General features: G+C 32.0%; 1 pseudogene; it reads right to left on the reverse strand.

The window, feature by feature from the left end:
- Positions 1-7963: 7963 nt before the first annotated feature.
- On the reverse strand, positions 7964-10074 carry LOC126690271 (potassium transporter 19-like; annotated as a pseudogene).
- Positions 10075-11620: the final 1546 nt, after the last annotated feature.

Raw genomic sequence — 11620 nt, forward strand, 5'->3', positions numbered from 1 at the left:
CAAGATTCCTACTGAAATCCATATGATCGTATTATCAGTAAGCGCACAAGTAGCTTCCCTAACTCCCCTCCACTGCTGACAATACTACACCAACGAGGAAATCGTAATGTAAATTATTATTCAGAATATTAGATACAAAGAGTTCATGAAATGTGGAGTTATAAATAATTGTAACAAAGCCAAATGAATTGAATAAACAGCTTAATTTTTACACCATTATAACAAACAGTAAAGAGATAAGTAGGACTTAGGAATATCACTCTATCGTACCTGATATGCATAATGTGAGGATGCCATCTCTCCAATCACCATGGAGGTGCCAAGCGTAGTCATGAACAAGATGAAATTCTTTAGTATTTGGTTACTCTCAAGCATAGATTTGATAAAGGATGCTCTCTTGAGCCGTCGGTTTGGCACATCTAGTCGGTAGTTAGACACTTCTTTGTCTTCAGTCGGCTAGTCGGGCGTCAAGCTGACCTTGGCATAGTGGCATAAGAGAGAATATAGAGCGAAAGTTACTACCGCAACAATACAATTTACATTATAAAATAATGAATAGTTTGATGACAATGTATTCCTTGCTAGCAATTCAATATATAACATATCAACACCATTCAAAGTTCAAAGCATTATTATTGACACACTAATATAGCATCACCCAATGTCAATTTTATTTTGTGTGCAAGTGTTATCATCAAGAAATATTAATTTCTTTCTAATTATCATCTAGCAATAAAAATGAAAATCCAAGAACTACAATAACTAATCTATAAAAAATAATTTGTAAGCATGAGAGAAGATTATCAATTACCATCGCCGTTATCTTTGGCTGTCAGCACAATGAAAACATACTTGATCAAAGTAATTAACATGAGTGAGTAAAATACTAGAGACAACACACCAAGTATATCGTCATTGTGCTTAACCCTAGTAGGAAAAATGCCCAGTAACACATACAAAGGCGACATGCCCAAATCACCATACACAACCTCAATGCTCTGAAATGCTAGCTTCATTATGCTTCCCCAATCCAAGGCCTACGCTCAAACACTTCAAATAAATAAATGATTTATTTATTTTTAAATTAAAAAAAACATTTTTAATATAAAAAAAAAACTATTGCAATGAAATTTTTAAAGTAAATCGTTGCAATATATGGAATTTATTGCAATGAAAATCTAGTGTTGCATAAATATATTACCTCGGAGTTTATTACAACAACTTGCATTGACTTTTTTGTCGTTGCAATAACACCTATTACAACGACATTAGTTGTTATTGCAACGACTTTTTTCGTTCAATTAAGTCTTTTTTCTTGTAGTGTATTGTAAGAATAATAAAATTTGAGAGAGAGAAATAAAATACCTGAGAAGATCTAGGGACTTGATTGGAGGTGAATCTATCAGCCTCCAAATCGAAAGAGTCAAGTCTAACAAGGTTTCTAAAGCTAAAACCTGAGACAGTAGCTATGCAATAGCCTAAGTCTTTCACTATATCTAATTTCTGTACATTCAAAGTGTTTAAACAATGAGATGAGATTATGATACACACCTGTTAGGCATAGGATGACGCTTCCAAGTGAAATCCTTGCAATCTTCTTATTCCTAATGAAATAGTCAACAATATACATTAGATTGATTGCCTCGATAACCCCTAGATCATGCTTCACAAAGTTGTACATGCCAATAGTTCAAATGAAAAAAAAAAAAAAAAACCAAATTGTTAGTACTGGGGCAAAACTTTAGCCAATTTTATCAATCCCAAATCTCTGAACTTGGAACAAAATAATCAAGATTCCAACTGAAATCCACATGATCGTATTATCAGTAAGCGCACTAGATGCTACCTTAACTCCCCCCCACTGCTGACAATACTACACCAAGGGGGAAATCATAATGTAAATTATTATTCAAAATATTAGATACAAAGAGTTCATGACATGTGAAGTTATAAATAATTGTAACTAGGCTAAATGAATTGAATAAACAGCTTAATTTTTACACCATCTTCACCAACAGTAAACAGATGAGTAGGAATTTGGAATATCACTCTATTGTACCTGATATGCATGGTGTGAGGATGCCATTTCTCTAATCACGAAGGAGGTGCCAAGCGTGGTCATGAACAAGATGGAAATAATTTAGTATTTGGTTACTCTCAAGCATAGATTTGATAAAGGATGCTCTCTTGAGGCATCGGTTTGGCACATCTAGTCGGTAGTTAGACATTTCTTTATCTTCAGCCTACTACTTGGGCATCAAGCTGACCTTGGCATAGTGGCATATGAGAGAATATAGAGTGAAAGTTCCTTTTGCAACAATACAATTTATATTATAAAATAATGAATAGTTTGATGACAATGTATTCCTTGCTCGCAATTCAATATGTAACATATCAACACCATTCAAAGTTTAAAGCATTATTATTGACACACTAATATAGCATCACCCAATGTCATTTTTATTTTATGTGCAAGTGTTGTCAAAAAGAAATATTAATTTCTTTCTAATTATCATCTAGCAATAAAAATGAAAATCCAAGAACTACAATAACGAATCTATTATAAAAAATTGAGCAAGAGAGAAGATTATCAATTACAATTGTCGTTATCGTTGGCTGCCAGCACAATGAAAACATACTTGATGAAAGTAATTAACATGAGTGAGTAAAAGATTAGAGACAACATACCAAGTATATCGTCATTGTGCTTAACCCCAAAAGGAAAAATGCCCGGTAAAACATACAAAGACGAGATGCCCAAATCACCATACACAACCCCAATGCTCTGAAATGCTAGCTTCGTTATGCTTCCCCAATCCAAGGCCTGCTCTCAAACAATTCAAATAAATAAATGATTTATTTATTTTTAAATTAAAAAAAAACTTAATAAAAAAAATATCCGATTGCAATGAAAATTTTAAAATAAATCGTTGCAAGATATGAAATTTTGCAACGAAAATCTAGTGATGCAAAAACTTATTGCTTTAAAAAAAAAAAAAAAAAAAAAAAAAAAAACCTATTTCAACGAGATTTTCAAAGTAAATCGTTGCAATATTTAAATAGTTGCAATACATGGAATTTATTGCAACGATAATCTAGTGTTGCATAAATATATTAACTCGGAGTTTATTACAACAACTTGCATTGACTTTTTTGTCGTTGCAATAGCACCTATTACAATGACATTAGTTGTTATTGCAACGACTTTTTTCATTGTATTAAGTCTTTTTTCTTGTATTGTATTGTAAGAATAATAAAATTTGAGACAGAGAAATAAAATACCAGAGAAGATCTAGGGACTTGATTGGAGGTGAATCTATCAACCTCCAAATCGAAAAAGTCAAGTCCAAAAAGGTTTCTAAAGCTAAAACCTGAGACAGTAGCTATACAATAGCCTAAGTCTGTCACAACATCTCATTTCTGTACATTCAAGCTGCTTAAACAATGAGATGAGATTATGATACACACCTTTTAGGCATAGGATGACGCCTCCAACAGAAATCCATGCATTCTGCTTATTCCGAATGAAATAGTCAACAATATACATTGGATTGATTGCTTTGATAACCCCTGGATCATGCTTCACAAAGTTGTACACGCCAATAATTCAGTTGAAAAAAAACCAAATTGTTAGTATTGGAGCAAAACTTTAGCTAATTTTATCTATCCCAAATCTTTGAACTTGGAACAAAATAATCAAGATTCGTACTGAAATCCACATAATCATATTATTAGTAAGGGCACTAGTAGCTTCCATAACTCCCCCCCACTGCTGAGAATACAGCACCAACGAGGAAATCATAATGTAAATTATTATTCAGAATATTAGATACAAAGAGTTCATGAAATGTGAAGTTATAAATAATTGTAACAAAGCTAAATGAATTGAATAAACTGCTTAATTTTTACACCATCTTAACCAACAGTAAAGAGAAAAGAAGGGTTTAGGAATATCACTCTATTTTACCAGATATGCATGGTGTGAGGATACCATATCTCCAATCACCATGGAGGTCCCAAGCGTGGTCATGAGCAAGATGAAATACTTTAGTATTTGGTTACTTTCAAGCATAGATTTTATAAAGGATGCTCTCTTGAGCCGTCGGTTTGGCACATCTAGTCGGTAGTTAGAAACTTCTTTGTCTTCAGCCGGCTAGTTGGGCGTCATGGTTACCTTGGCATAGCGGCATATGAGAGAATATAGAGCGAAAGTTCTTCCTGCAACAATACAATTTACATTATAAAATAATGAATAGTTTGATGACAATGTATTCCTTGTTAGCAATTCAATATGTAATATATCAACACCATTCAAAGTTCAAAGCAATATTAATGACACACTAATATTGCATCACCAAATGTCAATTTTATTTTGTGTGCAAGTGTTATCATCATGAAATAATAATTTCTTTCTAATTATCATCTAGCAATAAAAATGAAAATCCAAAAACTACAATAACTAATCTATTAAAACAAAATGCTAAGAATGAGAGAAGATTATCAATTACCATCGCTGTAATCGTTGGCTATCAGCACAATGAAAACATACTTGATCAAAGTAATTAACATGAGTGAGTAAAAGACTAGAGACAACACACCAAGTATATCATCATTGTGCTTAACCCTAGTAGGAAAAATGCCCGGTAACACATACAAAGGTGACATGCCCAAATCACCATACACAACCCCAATGCTCTGAAATGCTAGCTTCATTATGCTTCTCCAATCCAAGGCCTGCGCTCAAACACTTCAAATAAATAAATGATTTATTTATTTTAAAATTAAAAGAAAAAATTTTTTAATAAAAAAATAACCTATTGCAACAAAAATTTTAAAGTAAATTGTTGCAATATATGGAATTTTGCAATGAAAATCTAGTGTTGCAAAAACTTATTGCTTTAAAAAAAAAAAAAAAAAAAAAAAAAAAAAACCCTATTGTAATGAGATTTTCAAAGTAATTCGTTACAATATATAAATAGTTGCAATATATGGAAATTATTGCAACGAAAATCTAGTGTTGCATAAATATATTACCTCGGAGTTTATTAGAACAACTTGCATTGATTTTTTAGTCGTTGCAAAAACACCTATTACAATGACATTAGTTGTTATTGCAACGACATTTTTCATTGTATTAAGTCTTTTTTCGTTAAAAAAAAAAAAAAAAAAAAAAAAAAAAACCAAATAGTTAGTACTGGGGCAAAACTTTAGCCAGTCCTATCTATCCCAAATCTCTGAACATGGAACAAAATAATCAAGATTCCTACTAAAATCCACATGACCATATTATCAGTAAGCGCACTAGTAGCTTCCTTAACTCCCTCCCACTGTTGACAATACTACACCAAGGAGGAAATCATAATGTAAATTCTTATTCAGATTATTAGATACACAGAGTAATTGAAATGTGAAGTTGAAAATAATTGTAACTAAGCTAAATGAATTGAATAAACAGCTTAATTTTTAAACCATTTTAACCAACAATAAAGAGATAAGTAGGACTTAGGAATATCAATCTATTGTACTTGATATGCGTGGTGTGAGGATGCCATCTATCCAATCACCATGGAGGTGCCAAGCGTGGTCATGAACAAGATGGAAATACTTTAGTATTTGGTAATTCTCAAGCATAGATTTGATAAAGGATGCTCTCTTGAGCCGTCGGTTTGGCATATCTAGTCGGTAGTTAGAAAGTTCTTTGTCTTCAGCCTGCTAGTTGGGCGTCAAGTTGACCTTGGCATAGCGGCATATGAGAGAATATAGAGTGAAAGTTCCTCCTACAACAATACAATTTACATTATAAAATAATAAATGGTTTGATGACAATGTATTTCTAGCTAGCAATTCAATATGTAACATATCAACACCATTCAAAGTTCAAAGCATTATTATTGACACACTAATATAGCATCACCCAATGTCATTTTTATTTTGTGTGCAAGTGTTATCATCAAGAAATATTAATTTCATTCTAATTATCATCTAGCAATAAAAATGAAAATCAAAGAACTACAATAACTAAACTATTAATACAAATTGCTAAGCATGAGAGAAGATTATCAATTACCATCGCCGTTATCGTTGGCAGTCAGAATAATAAAAACATACTTGATCAAAGTAATTAACATGAGTGAGTAAAAGATTAGAGACAGCACACCAAGTATATCGTCATTGTGCTTAACCCCCAGTAGGAAAAATGCCTGGTAACACATACAAAGGCGACATGCCCAAATCACCACACACAACCCCAATGCTCTGAAATGCTAGCTTTATTATGCTTCCCCAATCCAAGGCCTGTGCTCAAACACTTTAAATAAATAAATGATTTATTTATTTTTAAATTAAAAAAATATCATTTTTAATTAAAAAAAACCTATTGCAACGAAAATTTTAAAGTAAATCGTTACAATAAATGGAACTTTGCAACGAAAATCTTGTGTTGCGTAAACTTATTGCTTAAAAAAAAAAAAAAAACCTATTGCAACGAGATTTTCAAAGTAAATTGTTGCAATATATAAATAGTTGCAATATATGGAATTTATTACAACGAATATCTAGTGTTGCATAAATATATTACCTCGGTGTTTATTATAACAACTTGCATTGACTATTTTGTTGTTGCAATAACACCTATTACAACGACATTAGTTGTTATTGCAACAACTTTTTACGTTGTATTAAGTCTTTTTTCTTGTAGTGTATTGTAAGAATAATAAAATTTGAGAGAGTGAAATAAAATACCAGAGAAGATCTGGGGACTTGATTGGAGGTGAATCTATCAGCCTCCAAATTGATAGAGTTAAGTCTAGCAAGGTTTCTAAAGCTAAAACCTGAGACAGTAGCTATGTAACAGCCTAAGTCTGTCACTTTGACTCATTTCTGTACATTCAATTTGTTAAAACAATGAGATGAGATTATGATACACACCTATTAGGCATAGGATGATGCCTCCAATAGAAATCCATGCATTCTTCTCATTCTTAATGAAATAGTCAACAATATACATTGGATTGATTGCCTTGATAACCCTTGGATCATGCTTCACAAAGTTGTACATGCCAAAAGTTCAGATGAAAAAAAAAAAAAACCAAATTGTTAGTACTGGAGCAAAACTTTAGCCAATTTTATCTATCCCAAATCTTTGAACATGGAACAAAATAATCGAGATTCCTACTGAAATCCATATGATAGTATTATTAGTAAGTGCACTAGTAGCTTCCCTAACTCCCCCCACTGCTGATAATACTACACCAAGGAGGAAATAATAATGTAAACTATTATTCAGATTATTAGATACAAAGAGTTTGTGAAATGTGAAGTTATAAATAATTGTAACTAAGCTAAATGAATTGAATAAATTGCTTAATTTTTACACCATCTTAACCAACGGTAAAGAGAGAAGTAAGACTTAGGAATATCACTCTATTGTACCTGATATGCATGGTGTGAGGATGCCATCCCTCTAATCACCATGGAGGTGCCAAGTGTGGTCATGAACAAGATGGAAATACTTTAGTATTTGGTTACACTTAAGCATAGATTTGATAAAGGATTCTCTCTTGAGCCGTCAGTTTGGCACATCAGGTCAGTAGTTAGACACTTCTTTGTCTTCAGCCTGCTAGTTGGGCGTCAAGCTGACCTTGGCCTAACGGCATATGAGAGAATATAGAGCGAAAGTTCATTCTGCAACAATAAAATTTTCATTATAAAATAATGAATGGTTTGATGACAATGTATTCCTTGCTAGCAATTCAATATGTAACATATCTACACAATTCAATGTTCAAAGCAATATTATTGACACTAATATAGCATCGCACAATGTCATTTTTATTTTGTGTGCAAGTGTTATCATCAAGAAATATTAATTTCTTTCTAATTATCATCTAGCAATAAAAATGAAAATCCAAGAACTACAATAACTAAACTATTAAAACAAATTGCTAAGCATGAGAGAAGATTGTCAATTACCATCGCCGTTATCGTTGGCTGTCAAAATAATGAAAACATACTTGATCAAAGTAATTAACATGAGTGAGGAAAAGATTACAGACAACAAACCAAGTATATCGTCATTGTGCTTAACCCCAGTAGGAAAAATGCCCGGTAACACATACAAAGGCGACATGCCCAAATCACCATACACAACCCCAATGCTCTGAAACGCTAGCTTCATTATGCTTCCCCAATACAAGGCTTGCAAACAAAAACTTAAAATAAATAAATGATTTATTTCTTTTTAAATTAAAAAAAAAAACATTTTTAATAAAAAAAATAACATATTGCAATGAAAATTTTAAAGTAAATCGTTGCAATATATGGAATTTTGCAACGAAAATCTAGTGTTGCATAAACTTATTGTTTAAAAAAAAAAAAAACCTATTGCAACGAGATTTTCAAACTAAATTGTTGCAGTATATAAATTTTTTCAATATGTGGAATTTATTGCAATGAAAATCTAGTGTTGCATAAATATATTACCTTGGAGTTTATTATAACAAGTTGCATTGACTTTTTTGTCGTTGCAATAACACCTATTATAACGACATTAGTTGTTATTGCAACGACTTTTTCGTTGCATTATGTCCTTTTTCTTGTATTGTATTGAAAGAATAATAAAATTTGAGACAGAGAAATAAAATACTTGAGAAGATCTAGGGACTTGATTGGAGGTCAATCTATCAGCCTCCAGATCGAAAGAGTCAAGTCTAACAAGGTTTCTAAAGCTAAAACCTGAGACAGTAGCTATGCAACAGCCTAAGTCTGTCACTACATCTCATTTCTGTACATTCAAAGTGCTTAAACAAAGAGATGAGATTATGATACACACCTTTTAGGCATAGGATGACGCCTCCAATAGAAATCCATGCATTCTTCTTATTTCTAATGAAATAGTCAACCATATACATTGGATTGATTGCCTTGATAACCCCTGGATCATGCTTCACAAAGTTGTACATGTCATAGTTCAGATGAAAAAAAACCAAATGGTTAGTATTGGAGCAAAACTTTAGCCAATTTTATCTATCCCAAATCTTTGAACTTGGAACAAAATAATCAAGATTCCTACTGAAATCCACATAATCATATTATCAGCAAGCGCACTAGTAGCTTCCATAACTCCCCCCCACTGCTGAGAATACTACACCAACGAGGAAATCATAATGTAAATTATTATTCAGAATATTAGATACAAAGAGTTCATGAAATGTGAAGTTATAAATAATTGTAACAAAGGTAAATGAATTGAATAAACCGCTTAATTTTTACACCATCTTAACCAACAGTAAAAAGATAAGAAGGACTTAAGAATATCACTCTATTTTACCTGATATGCATGGTGTGAGGATACCATATCTCCAATCACCATGGAGGTCCCAAGCGTGGTCATGAGCAAGATGAAATACTTTAGTATTTGGTTACTTTCAAGCATAGATTTTATAAAGGATGCTCTCTTGAGCCGTCGGTTTGGCACATCTAGTCGGTAGTTAGACACTTCTTTGTCTTTAGCTGGCTAGTTGGGCGTCAAGGTTACCTTGGCATAGCGGCATATGAGAGAATATAGAGCGAAAGTTCCTCTTGCAACAATACAATTTACATTATAAAATAATGAATAGTTTGATGACAATGTATTCCTTGCTAGCAATTCAATATGTAACATATCAACACCATTCAAAGTTCAAAGCACTATTAATGACACACTAATATAGCATCACCCAATGTCAATTTTATTTTGTGTGCAAGTGTTATCATCATGAAATAATAATTTCATTCTAATTATCATCTAGCAATAAAAATGAAAATCCAAAAACTACAATAACTAATCTATTAAAACAAATTGCTAAGAATGAGAGAAGATTATCAATTACCATCGCCGTAATCGTTGGCTGTCAGCACAATGAAAACATACTTGATCAAAGTAATTAACATGAGTGAGTAAAAGACTAGAGACAACACACCAAGTATATCATCATTGTGCTTAACCCCAGTAGGAAAAATGCCCGGTAACACATACAAAGGTGACACGCCCAAATCACCATACACAACCCCAGTGCTCTGAAATGCTAGCTTCATTATGCTCCTCCAATCCAAGGCCTGCGCTCAAACACTTCAAATAAATAAATGATTTACTTATTTTAAAATTAAAAGAAAAACATTTTTAATAAAAAAATAACCTATTGCAACAAAAATTTTAAAGTAAATCATTGCAATATATGGAATTTTGCAACGAAAATCTAGTGTTGCAAAAACTTATTGCTTTAAAAAAAAAAAAAAAAAAAAAACCTATTGCAACGAAATTTTCAAAGTAATTCGTTACAATATATAAATAGTTGCAATATATGGAATTTATTACAACGAAAATCTAGTGTTGCATAAATATATTACCTTGGAGTTTATTACAACAACATGCATTGACTTTTTAGTCGTTGCAAAAACAACTATTACAACGACATTAGTTGTTATTGCAACGACATTTTTCGTTGTATAAAGTCTTTTTTCGTTTTAAAAAAAAAAAAAAAAAAAAAAAAAAAAACCAAATAGCTAGTACTGGGGCAAAACTTTAGCCAGTTCTATCTATCCCAAATCTCTGAACATGGGACAAAATAATCAAGATTCCTACTGAAAACGTAACCATATTATTAGTAAGCGCACTAGTAGCTTCCTTAACTCCCCCCCACTGTTGACAATACTACACCAAGGAGGAAATCGTAATGTAAATTCTTATTCAGATTATTAGATACACAGAGTAACTGAAATGTGAAGTTGTAAATAATTGTAACTAAGCTAAATGAATTGAATAAACAACTTAATTTTTAAACCATTTTAACCAACAATAAAGAGATAAGTAGGACTTAGGAATATCAATCTATTGTTCCTGATATGCATGGTGTGACGATGCCATCTCTCCAATCACTGTGGAGGTTCCAAGCGTGGTCATGAACAAGATGGAAATACTTTAGTATTTGGTAATTCTCAAGCATAGATTTGATGACAATGTATTCCTTGCTAGCAATTCAATATGTAACATATCTACACAATTCAATGTTCAAAGCAATATTATTGACACAAATATAGCATCACACAATGTCATTTTTATTTTGTGTGCAAGTGTTATCATCAAGAAATATTAATTTCTTTCTAATTATCATCTAGCAATAAAAATGAAAATCCAAGAACCACAATAACTAAACTATTAAAACAAATTGCTAAGCATGAGAGAAGATTATCAATTACCATCGCTGTTATCGTCGGCTGTCATAATAATGAAAACATACTTGATCAAAGTAATTAACATGAGTGAGGAAAAGATTAGAGACAACACACCAAGTATATCGTCATTGTGCTTAACCCCAGTAGGAAAAATGCCCGGTAACACATACAAAGGCGACATGCCCAAATCACCATACACAACCCCAATGCTCTGAAACGCTAGCTTCATTACGCTTCCCCAGTCCAAGGCTTGGGCTCAAACACTTCAAATAAATAGATGATATATTTATTTTTAAATTAAAAAAAACATTTTTAATAAAAAAATAACCTATTGTAACGAAAATTTTAAAGTAAATTGTAGCAATATTTGGAATCTTGCAACGAAAATCTAGTGTTGCATAAACTTATT

The sequence above is a fragment of the Quercus robur genome, chromosome 6, assembly GCF_932294415.1.
Source record: "Quercus robur chromosome 6, dhQueRobu3.1, whole genome shotgun sequence".
In the NCBI taxonomy this organism is placed as follows: domain Eukaryota; kingdom Viridiplantae; phylum Streptophyta; class Magnoliopsida; order Fagales; family Fagaceae; genus Quercus; species Quercus robur.